This window comes from Lissotriton vulgaris, chromosome 9 (assembly GCF_964263255.1).
Source record: "Lissotriton vulgaris chromosome 9, aLisVul1.2, whole genome shotgun sequence".
NCBI classification, from domain to species: Eukaryota; Metazoa; Chordata; class Amphibia; order Caudata; family Salamandridae; genus Lissotriton; species Lissotriton vulgaris.
Genome location: NC_141697.1, coordinates 353428068 through 353440967, shown reverse-complemented (window position 1 = coordinate 353440967; position 12900 = coordinate 353428068).

Sequence of the window (12900 nt, the reverse complement as noted above, 5' to 3'; positions counted from 1 at the left end):
CGGTGGGCGGACCGAGCAATAGGTGCAGACCACGTGTGGTGGGTCTCGCAGGGACTCCTGGATGACTGAGTCCCTGCGGCGTCCAGGCAGCCTACTCCTTCTCCCCACGGCCAACAACACCACCACACAGTCAGCAACCAAGCACCTCCCAGAGTCTGTCGACGCAAAGCGGCATCCTCTGCCCTAATTTTCCCACGTCCTGCCAAGCCCCACCTACTGCCCTCTGCACCCCTCCTTCCTCCCATGATCTACTTAATGAAGACCGCAGCGCAACCTCATTGAGCAGGTTCCAGGCCCAGTTGTCCCTGTGCTGTTGAATTGCTCTTGCTCCTGTCTTCTCCTTGCTTCTTTCCCATTTTTGAGTGCTTTCTCCTTGATTCTTCCTCATTTTCACTGCTTTATCCTTACTTTCCCCCATTTTTGAGTGCCTTCTCCATGTTTTTCTCTCGTTTCACTGCTTTCTCCTTGCTTTCCCCCATTTTTGAGTGCATTCTCCTTGCTTTCCCCTTGTTTTCACTACTTTCTCCTAGCTTTTCCCAGAATTTTTGGTCTGCCTACTCCTTGTTTTTCCCCTCACGTTTTCTGCTTCCTCCTTGGTTTTTTCCACTGATTTTTTAAGTGCTTTAAGTGATTTCTCCTTGCTTTTCCCTCATTTTCATTGCTTTCTCATCGTTTTGTACCTTCTATTCTTTGACTGATCCCAGCAAAAACCCAGCACGTGGATGTTGTCACCAGTGATTAGTCGCACTTATTCCAAGTTGATTGATTGTAATTCTCATCATACTCTAGAGAAATAATTTCTAACACAAACAACCATCCATAAGGGAGCCATTTAAAATATATAATTTTGCAGAAATTACACATTACACGTCGAAATGTGATGTTCAGCGTCCATATTGTTTGCGCATGTTCTCATGACTGCTCGTACCACAACTCATAGGGATTACGGGGACAACAGGGGGTTTTCTAGTAGGTTTGTAACCATCACGTCAACAGCCCCACCATGGCCAATAGGAGCTATGGCCTATGTTCTGACACATCAGGCTAAGGGGTGGTGAATCATAGAGGGGATACCTACTTCCACATCCCTCCCCATACACGGGACCACTAAGCCATGCGGTTGCTGGGTTCTGATTGAAATAGCTATGGTCTTGAATGCTAATGCCAGAGGTACCCTCATTATGTTCCTGGCTACTGATGAATCTAGCAACCCTGGGGTCTTTAAAGTTGACTAGGATACAATCTCCCCCTAGATCTTTAGGCCTAGTACCTACCCAGCTAACCCGTCTCACATGGATGACCTGGCCATCAAAGAAACTAGGTAAAGGTCTATTTTCCCTGAGCCAAAATATTGTTTTATTTTTGAGGACATTATATGACTCATGTTTGCCTGCTTTTAGCAAAGGAACCCCAGTAAGAACAGCTACGAAGGGCTGGCAATCAGGAGGTAAATTAACATAACAGGCAGTGCTTGCTCCCTTCTCGCCTCTTTCTGAACTTGTGAGACTATGATCGGGTTGCCAGACCTAGTCTCTTTGTCTCTCTTGTTGTTAGCAGGAATCTTATTCTTAGTTAGGTACCCGGAACCAGAGTGTGTAGGTTCTGTGGTCTTCTTTGCGGCTTTTTTATTTTTCCCAGGTGCTTCAGGATGCACTAAAGTAGCTACAGCAGCCATCCCTGTATTTGACAGATCCCCAGAGGAGACCACTGGGTGCACTATGGTTACATTTGCCTCAGTGATCTCCTGCACTATCCCCACTGAATTAGGCGGAGAGTTATCCTCAGGAACTATCACCCTAGGGGCTGGGTTCCCTGCCAACCCATTCTCCCTGATTTTAGTATGCAATTTAATTAAAGATTTCAAGGAGAAGAAGTTGTCCAGGGAAGCCTGTTCAAACCTATCCAGCCTCTCAGACAACCCTTTCACTCGCTCCACTACTGGGAGGATCAAAGATCTCAATACGTGTTCGATCTGAATGATCAGTGGGGTTTCAGGTGGGGGTCCTGTAATGGGTGCAGCTTGCAGATCTACATTCGACCGCACACACGGGGCACCAGACGTCACTCCACCTTGAGGATGTTTGGCTCCAGCCACCGAACCCTTCATGGTCCACCCCCCCTTATTGCAGTTCTTCCTCAACTTTTTATAGGGTTTGGAGCATCTACCCTTGCGGGGGCTAACAATACGTTTCCTTTTGATGGGAGCAACTCCATCTGCTGCCTTGGATACTAGCATAGGCTGGGAAATAATGGCCTCATGGTTAGGAGGGGAAGACAAGGTGTCTAGAGGAGCAGGGAGCTCAATCGGTCTTGGGTCTAGAACTGGCAGGGTGGTCCCGGTCCCACCCTGGGCTAAAGAAGATAGCCTATCCAAACTAACCCTAATGGCGTTTGTCCTTAGGTTATAGCTGCCAGTGGAAACATTAGGCGAGGGATCAACGACATGTACAGGGGAGGGAATCAGAGCCAAGGGCCCCAATGAGGAACGTTTATGCGCAAGAGATTCTCGAGAGAGACGACGCTCTGTCAGGGCAATCTCTTTCTCTACAATCGAAAATGCACGAGTAATAAACTGGTCCATGGTTCCAGTCACGGAACCACCTCCCCCGCTCAAGCTTTTTCCAGAGCGTGTTGACATTGATTTAAGGAAAAGGACCAAGAAATAGAAATATATATATACTAGTGCAACCAGTAGGGCTAACAAGATGATAAGAGACAGCGGTCCACAAACCTAAAGCCACCGGGAAACAGTACTTAGGGACTTGGCCCAGCCCAGCCCCTCTCGGCCCCGGACGGCCACAGACGACCTGCCCTTTTCCCGTGCTTAGCCCTGCGCACTCCCGCACGCTCCAGCGCAGCATGGACAAGTCTACTAAGTAAGCCGCGTGGTAACCGGTGGGCGGGCCGAGCAATAGGTGCAGACCACGTGTGGTGGGTCTCGCAGGGACTCCTGGATGACTGAGTCCCTGCGGCGTCCAGGCAGCCTACTCCTCCCCACGGCCAACAACACCACCACACAGTCAGCAACCAGGCACCTCCCAGAGTCTGTCGACGCAAAGCGGCATCCTCTGCCCTAATTTTCCCACGTCCTGCCAAGCCCCGCCTACTGCCCTCTGCACCCCTCCTTTTTCCCATGATCTACTTAATGAAGACCGCAGCGCAACCTCATTGAGCAGGTTCCAGGCCCAGCTGTCCCTGTGCTGTTGAATTGCTCTTGCTCCTGTCTTCTCCTTGCTTCTTTCCCATTTTTGAGTGCTTTCTCCTTGATTCTTCCTCATTTTCACTGCTTTATCGTTACTTTCCCCCATTTTTGAGTGCCTTCTCCATGTTTTTCTCTCGTTTCACTGCTTTCTCCTTGCTTTCCCCCATTTTTGAGTGCATTCTCCTTGCTTTCCCCTTGTTTTCACTACTTTCTCCTAGCTTTTCCCAGAATTTTTGGTCTGCCTACTCCTTGTTTTTCCCCTCACGTTTTCTGCTTCCTCCTTGGTTTTTTCCACTGCTTTTTTAAGTGCTTTAAGTGATTTCTCCTTGCTTTTCCCTCATTTTCATTGCTTTCTCATCGTTTTGTACCTTCTATTCTTTGACTGATCCCAGCAAAAACCCAGCACGTGGATGTTGTCACCAGTGATTAGTCGCACTTATTCCAAGTTGATTGATTGTAATACTCATCATACTCTAGAGAAATAATTTCTAACACAAACAACCATCCATAAGGGAGCCATTTAAAATATATAATTTTGCAGAAATTACACATTACACGTCGAAATGTGACGTTCAGCGTCCATATTGTTTGCGCATGTTTTCATTTGATGTTAGATTTCCATGCAATCAAACAGTGCTTCTTTGGTTGACCTCGCTTTTCAAGAAATCCTAGGCTTATTTGTGCTATTCCGGCTCCATTCCGCCCGTTTTCCATGGTTTATCAGGTTAGGGACATAATGCTGTTTGAATTCAGCACTTGTATCAGATTTTAGTACAAAAAAGCTTTTGCTAGCAAAACCTGCTTAACGTTGTTTGCAGCACTATGCATTGATTGATGGCCATTTGGTATTCTGAGAGTACCTACGCTAACGGTTAGTGAATCTGGATCTCAGACCTGTGCACCAGTAATGTCATCGGGCATTCTCATGCTAAAAATTTAATCACAAAGGTGCTTTAAATTAGCATCAATTACATTACACAAGGACACATTAATTTGTTGTGTAGGCATGGGGAGATTAAGTGATTTGTCCAGGATCACAGGATGTTGAGATGACGCTGATACACCAACCGGGTTCCTAACACATTCCATAATGGTGCAAAGGCTTGCAAGCTGTGTCTTGCCTGAGATTTTAGCTCGAGGTACCTCCTTCAATTGCAATCTTCATTTACTTCCTGTGTTGTCTCTTCATTGACTTTGATGCCCTAAACGAACTGAATTGAAGGTCAAAATCATTAATTTCAGTTAATTAAAACCATAATATTTGACACAGCTCGATACGTACAAAAACAAACTCTTTCAGATTCATTAAATGTAGATAGCTTCTGTTGGCATTAAATTGCATTCTGAAAATTTTCAGTTAAAATACCATAGCAAAAAAATATAAAAAGCGACTACTTGCATGTTGGAATATTCATTACATTCCGCTTCAATGTAATAGCTGTATTGATTTGTATGGTGTCCGTTCACTTTCCTACCGTTTTCTATTCTAAAGTGCATGAGTGTTTATGCAAAATCATCTTAAGACTTAAAAAAAAATCATCTTATAGTTTCGGAACACAATGCCCCTCCTATTTCACCTGTTTCAAATTTCACTACTGCCATGATCATATTTGGTCTTTTAAAATACATTTGTGATAGCATTATAACTAGGGTAGATCTACTAGTACAGGCGTCACATTGAAGTATTAATAGATTAAATAATCTCCACCAGTTCCTTTGCTGTTAGTAACTGATCCACTTTAAGAAATACTTTTATAAAATCTGCTATTATTTGAGAAGTCTCCCCTTTCATGCAAAAAAATGAATTGATCTTAAGGGCATACTGAAGACCTTAACAACTAGGCTTTGTAGAAATCAACATCCATGCATTCTGCATTAAACATTTTACCATGACAGGCGTTATGTAGATCTAAATTACAGGTGTCCAAATATGATACAACTGCCAATGGTTATATTCTTATATCCAACTGTTTAATGTCCAATAGCTATATATCCAGATTCAACATAATGGATTTAGGTACAGTGACCTAGTGATCACCTTAAGGAATACATCATATCTCCTTACCTTCTGTTTGCAAATTCTTGAGAAAAAGGACAGACAGTATGTGGGTTGAGTTCTTAGGCGTAATTGCAGAAATATTAGTAGCTTGTGGGAAGACGCAGACTGCATGACATGTGCCTTTTATTCAGGTTCCACAGGAACATGCGCTGTATTGTCATGTGAGTAGGCAGATCTCCCATCTGTGTCCCTTGGCACTGGGATATGTTTGAATCGTGCAGCTCTAGAGTTGGAAGGAACCCTATTAATCACCATACAAGACCCCTGCTGTATGTAGGAACAATAGCAACGCAAACCGACTCATTAATTTATTGGGGTCATACTTGTTTATCTGAAGTTGTAAGCTTCCAAATGCATAGATTTGTAGGCAGGTAACTACTCTATAGATAAGTAAGGTGTAACAAATATCTAACTTGTGTTTATTTTTTTATTTTTGATCTGTCACATCTTGTAGCATTTGCATTTTTAAAGTTCTATTTGCGTGGCTAAACTGGAGGCTAATATAATGAGGAAATCTTTAATTGTCGGCCCGCAATTAGCAAAGCCATTTTCACACACATCATCAAGAAATGGGGTGTGAAGCATAGAACACTTTCTGAAAAAAACTCACCATCATCCATGGTTTGTTTACCTCTTGTTTTGCTGCTCCTCTATCTGCACGACCTGCTTAGCCCTTGTCTTTAGGTAGCAATTTATTCTATTTTAATCTTAATGCTTTATTGTTATAATCTAGTTGCTGTTATTATAATGGTTGTTTATATTTTTAGCAACATATTTTTTTGTCTGAATATATGAAGTTATGGTTAGTGAAGGAATTCGTTTATTATATGTCGAATTGAGTGTGATAGGCTTTTCAACACAGTTCCTTGCATCACCTTACTACCATGACACTAGTTTTTGTGCTAAGCGCAGCCAAGCAAGAAGCCGAAGCAAAGGAATGGGGCTCTGATCCCTGGAAGGCTCAGGCAAACAGGTGGCACAGAGCAGAGTAGCCAGCATAAGTCTTTCTCTCACTATTCTACACTTTATCTGAAATGTACTAAGGCTGTTGCCAATGCAGCTAAATTATAAGTAGGGCTCCCGGTTTTATGGTATTCATTTTTTTAACATTTCCGCCTGTATGTATTCATATTTATTTTTGGGGAAATCCCCCATATTTATTTTGGGTTCTGAGAATAAATCGAGCCGTAAAATGGCATATTCCCACATTTATTTAACTCTTGAATGTGCACTCATTCATGGATGCTTGTCATGATTTAGCAAATTAAGCAGCCACGTATAACAAAACACTACACTCACAGGTACACATTAGCGTTATACTACAAAAAGTGTGTTAACATATGCCCATAGTTAAGGATTTAAGAAAATCTCATTCTGTTTTTTAACTCTCCAAGCTGTCTATCTGCTCAGCTGTTGTCTGGAAGTCATGAAAGAGAGGCTGGTGAGTTTCTCCCAACAAGTACCATTTTCAGTATTTTTCCACTTTTCAAAATAAATACAGACAGGAAACACATTATTTTCTGTCTGTATCTATCTGTAAAAATCAGTGAAAACAGAAAACCGGAAGTCTTAATTATAGGTTATATTCCTTATATTATTCACAGGTATGGCTGTATCAGTATTACCCAAGGACAGGGCCGGCCCTCTTGTAAAACTAAATTTAACGTCTGTCCACATCCTCTCCTTTTGTTAATTTACTAACAACTATGGCATATTTTGATGAATCCTCATTACATTTCTCAGGCATTTTGCATGTTTAGTCTTCTATGGGTAGAGCAAGCTTCATTTAATGGAAGGGACAGCAAAAACATTTTGAAGTTATCAATCAATAAGCATGTTAAGACCAATTCAGGCTTCATGCAGATCTAACAGACATTGTCGGACTGGCCTTTAAGGCAATCTAGCAGTGCCTGATGGGCTGTTTTGTTAGGTCTATGTGTGTGCAGGTTGTGTGGCTGTTTGTAGGTCTGTTTATGGTCTGGTTAGCCGTTCTTTCCTGCTGATTTTCAAATTTTGACACCAACATTGCCTGCAGCAAGCACAAATGCATGCAGTCTCTGCTACCTTGCAAAATACATATTCATTGTGTCTTTATAAGTTCAAAATTGCCCTAATTTACAAATGGGTGACACTTTCTAGCTATTTGATGCACTAATGGGGACCAATGTAAATATTTGCCCGATCCTATTTTCTGTCCCAGTCCGAAAATGCCAATAGTGAAAGAGCAGAGTTAAAGGAGAGGGTGATAAAAAAAATATTTTATTTGCTAATCCCCGTGCTAAAAAACTTCTTTGATTATATCAAAACGAGAACACTTTCATCCCATTTCCCTGCTCCCCTTCCTGGTTAAAACTACGGAATCTTACATCCACTCCATTCTAACCAACTTTGTGGAGTCCATTGATATCCGGGACTCTTCCCAGAATGGTTTTAGATCTCTTCATAGTACCGAATCCGCCCTGTTGGCGGTCACTGAACATTTGCAAGGCTCCTTGGATGAGGGCAACAACTCAGCTCTGACCATACTCAGTCAGTCAGTCAGTCAGTCAGTCAAAGTCTTTATTTCGATTAATTAAAATCATAAAAGCAGCATCAGAAAATACAAACATACAAGTTGCAACAAATTTAAAAAGTAATATACAAATAAATAGGTGTGCAAAGTTTTAGCAGCTGTTCATACATATACGCAATATTTTCAGTTCATGATTTGTGCAGATAACAAACTTTATGGCACCGCTATAGAAACTACGATCTAAAATATACTATGTACAAATAGATAGTTGTGCTAAGTTTTACAGATGTTCAAATATATACACAATATTTATGGTTCATGGTTTGTGCAAATGTTAAACTTTGTAACGCCTCAATAAAACTACAATTTTAAAAGCAGGAGTGCAACTATTGTATTATCATAATTTATAACTGAATGCCCCCTTCTCCTCCTACTGTGCCTTGAAGCAAACAGGAAACTTGCTACACTGAAGATGGTGTGCACGCTACTCAGTAGTTGCAAGTGTAAGAGAGCTGGTCTTACTTGCAAGAAGCCTGCTTCTCGTAATATGGGAAATAGGAATTTTTTACGGGCCACAGAAAACTTTTCACAAAACATAATTAAATGGAGGGTATCTTGTGTGGAAAAATTATCACAGGAGCATGATGCAGATTCTTCAGGTTTAACCCAGTGCGAAAAAGAACCTAAGGTGAAATGTATTAAATTGACCCTAAATCTTGTCAACAAAAAGCGATGGAAAGGTTTCGTGACAATCCTTAAATAGGGTTCTATTGAGAGGGTCGACTGTAAAAGATAAATACTTCTTGCAGCCCATTTTTTAAGCTCCTCCTCCTCCCTATCTGCCTCCAACAAGATTCTTAAATTATGTTTGATCCAAACCACATCCTCTTTCTTGATTCTCTCTGTGGCTGTATATAATTCAGGGCGACCCAGTCTGACACACGCCGCTCTAACGTATGCCAGCCATGGGATTCCCTCTGCCTTCTCCAGGGCTAAGCAATCTTTGAGGATAAGATGGTTAAGAGTGATTTCCTCGTTAAGCCACGTATTTGCCCAGCAAATCAGGGGGGTTGCTTTCAATTGATCTGTAATGTAGCCTACACCTAATTCAGAATGTATAGAAAGAGTTGGGGTTGACTGTGGAACCGACAACAAGGATCTAAGAAATCTGTTTTCCAGAAGTTGAATTTTGCTGACAGAGGCGTATCCCCATATAGAAGCCCCATAAGACGCAATTGCACAGCATTTAGACTTATATATTTTAAGGATGGCCTCCAATGGTCTAGCTCCCAACCTTTTGGCAAAGCTAAAAAGGGCTGATGTAGATCTTATGACAGCATTACTCTTCTGTTTCTGCTGGGGGAACCAATTACCCTTTTCGTCAAATAAGACGCCTAAGTAATTAAACACCGGTACCCTGGAAAGATGGTTACCCAGACATCTAAATGTGGTGACCTTGCTAATCTTCCTGTGACCCCCCACACTCATTACGTGGGATTTGCTACTGTTAACTTTTAGGTCTAATGACTCCATAAAGGTGCCGAAGTTATCCAGCAGCCTCTGAAGGCCCACCCCTGTCCGGGCAATCAGCACGGCATCGTACGTGTACAGGAGGACCGGGATGCCCAATCCCCCCGCTCGCGGAATGTCTGCCTTGACCACAGGCAAGGATTTTTCCAAACCATTAATATAGATTGTAAATAGAAGGGGTGCCAGAATGCAGCCTTGTCTGACACCCCGCCTAGAGTTGAAATGGCTTGTACTCCTGCCCTCCTGCGTAACCCTAACTGCTGCTGTTAGATTCTGGTGGAGGTCACTTAGGAAGTAGACTAAAGGTGCCTCTATCCCCATTTCCAGGAGGATGTTCCATAGTTTGAGCGGTTCACCAGATCGAATGCTGAAGAAAGGTTCATGAACCCGAGGTATAAATAACCCTCTTTAGCTATAGTATATTTATTAATCAAAAGATGCAAATTCAGACATTGGTCCATGGTGCTTCTATGTTGCCTAAATACATACTGGAGATTCGAGAGCACCCGCCTGTCAGACATCCAATCTCCCAATTTCTGCAAAATGACTCTGCCCATGATCCTAACGGCAGAGTCCAATAGGGAGATTGGTCTGTAACAAGGCGGGGTCCCCTCTCCTCCCTTTTTTAAATATGGGTACAATTATTGAAGAGGCCCAAGAGGGGGGGAAACCCACTAAGGATGCTGCATTAAATACATTAGTTAAAATCTTTGCCCAAAAAGTGGCATACAATATATAAAGATCGGCGAGAACCCCATCAGGTCCTGGTGCCTTATGTTTCGTTGTTTCTCGGATGGCCTTTTCCACATCCGCTAATTCAAATTTAACAGGTTGTATGGGGCGACCCAGGGTGAATGGTCTTTGTCACTATAGATACTCATAAAGTGTCTGAGCCACGCATCATCAGGGATTACGCATTCTGTGTCTAAGTTGTCCTTTTCCGAGAAAAAGGACTGATTTATGGTAGCCCAGAACTTTCTGCTGTCCTTTAGCACATCAATTGACTGCAGGTTATCCCATGCCTCCTCTTTAATTTTGTTTTTACGTATAGATGTTGCACGTTTGTATTCCTTACGAAGAGAGGAGACTAGGGCCCTGTCCCTTGGGATACACTTAAGGGCCTTTAAGAGAGCCCCATGTGCCTTAGAACACAAGGAGTCAAACCATCTGAATGCCTTCTTTGTGTTTGATTCAGAAAAGGGGGTGGTGATGAACAGAGTGTCTGAATTAAGCAGACCACTCTTACCCAGTCCAAAGATCAGGGCTTGATCCATCACCGTTATTTATCTCACTGCATCATCCCAGCTCAGAAACTGGCTATATGCAAATCAGTCTGTCCCTGGCCCAGTGCATCATGGGAACAGGGCAGACTAAACTACCAAGCCAATTCTTCACCAGAAAGGAGACAAGCTACCGGGGACTGGTTTCTGGCATTTCAGCCGTCTTCGGCCCGGCTTGCTTGAATCCTGATGATGCAGTGAGAAAGGGACTCATGTCTGAGTATACCCTGCCACACCTATAGTGGCCAAAAACGATTCAGAAAAGGGGGTGGTGATGAACAGAGTGTCTGAATTAAGCAGACCACTCTTACCCAGTCCAAAGATCAGGGCTTGATCCATCACCGTTATTTATCTCACTGCATCATCCCAGCTCAGAACCTGGCTATATGCAAATCAGTCTGTCCATGGCCCAGTGCATCATGGGAACAGGGCAGACTAAACTACCAAGCCAATTCTTCACCAGAAAGGAGACAAGCTACCGGGGACCGGTTTCTGGCATTTCAGCCGTCTTCGGCCCGGCTTGCTTGAATCCTGATGATGCAGTGAGAAAGGGACTCATGTCTGAGTATACCCTGCCACACCTATAGTGGCCAAAAACGATTCAGAAAAGGGGGTGGTGATGAACAGAGTGTCTGAATTAAGCAGACCACTCTTACCCAGTCCAAAGATCAGGGATTGATCCATCACCGTTATTTATCTCACTGCATCATCCCAGCTCAGAACCTGGCTATATGCAAATCAGTCTGTCCCTGGCCCAGTGCATCATGGGAACAGGGCAGACTAAACTACCAAGCCAATTCTTCACCAGAAAGGAGACAAGCTACCGGGGACCGGTTTCTGGCATTTCAGCCGTCTTCGGCCCGGCTTGCTTGAATCCTGATGATGCAGTGAGAAAGGGACTCATGTCTGAGTATACCCTGCCACACCTATAGTGGCCAAAAACGATTCAGAAAAGGGGGTGGTGATGAACAGAGTGTCTGAATTAAGCAGACCACTCTTACCCAGTCCAAAGATCAGGGCTTGATCCATCACCGTTATTTATCTCACTGCATCATCCCAGCTCAGGACCTGGCTATATGCAAATCAGTCTGTCCCTGGCCCAGTGCATCATGGGACCAGGGCAGACTAAACTACCAAGCCATTTCTTCACCAGAAAGGAGACAAGCTACCGGGGACCGGTTTCTGGCATTTCAGCCGTCTTCGGCCCGGCTTGCTTGAATCCTGATGATGCAGTGAGAAAGGGACTCATGTCTGAGTATACCCTGCCACACCTATAGTGGCCAAAAACGATTCAGAAAAGGGGGTGGTGATGAGGGTATACTCAGATGTGAGTCCCTAGCTCATTGCACCATCAGGATTCAAGCAAGCCGGGCCAAAGACGGCTGAAATGCCAGAAACCGGTCCCCGGTAGCTTCTTTCCTTCCCAGTATAAGAATTGGCTTGGTAGTTTGGTCTGCCCTGTTCCCATGATGCACTGGGCCAGGGTCAGACTAATTTGCATATAGCCAAGTTCTGAGCTGGGATGGTGCAGTGAGATAAATAACGGTGATGGATCAAGCCCTGATCTTTGGACTGGGTAAGAGTGGTCTGCTTAATTCAGGCACTCTGTTCATCACCACCCCCCTTTTCTGAATCATTTTTGTCCACCATAAGCGTGGAAGGGTATACTCAGATGTGAGTCCCTAGCTCATTGCACCATCAGGATTCAAGCAAGCCGGGCCAAAGACGGCTGAAATGCCAGAAACCGGTCCCCGGTAGCTTCTTTCCTTCCCAGTATAAGAATTGGCTTGGTAGTTTGGTCTGCCCTGTTCCCATGATGCACTGGGCCAGGGTCAGACTAATTTGCATATAGCCAAGTTCTGAGCTGGGATGGTGCAGTGAGATAAATAACGGTGATGGATCAAGCCCTGATCTTTGGACTGGGTAAGAGTGGTCTGCTTAATTCAGGCACTCTGTTCATCACCACCCCCCTTTTCTGAATCATTTTTGTCCACCATAAGCGTGGAAGGGTATACTCAGATGTGAGTCCCTAGCTCATTGCACCATCAGGATTCAAGCAAGCCGGGCCGAAGACGGCTGAAATGCCAGAAACCGGTCCCCGGTAGCTTGTTTCCTTCCCAGTATAAGAATTGGCTTGGTAGTTTGGTCTGCCCTGTTCCCATGATGCACTGGGCCAGGGTCAGACTAATTTGCATATAGCCAAGTTCTGAGCTGGGATGGTGCAGTGAGCTAAAAAACGGTGATGGATCAAGCCCTGATCTTTGGACTGGGTAAGAGTGGTCTGCTTAATTCAAACACTCTGTTCATCACCACCCCC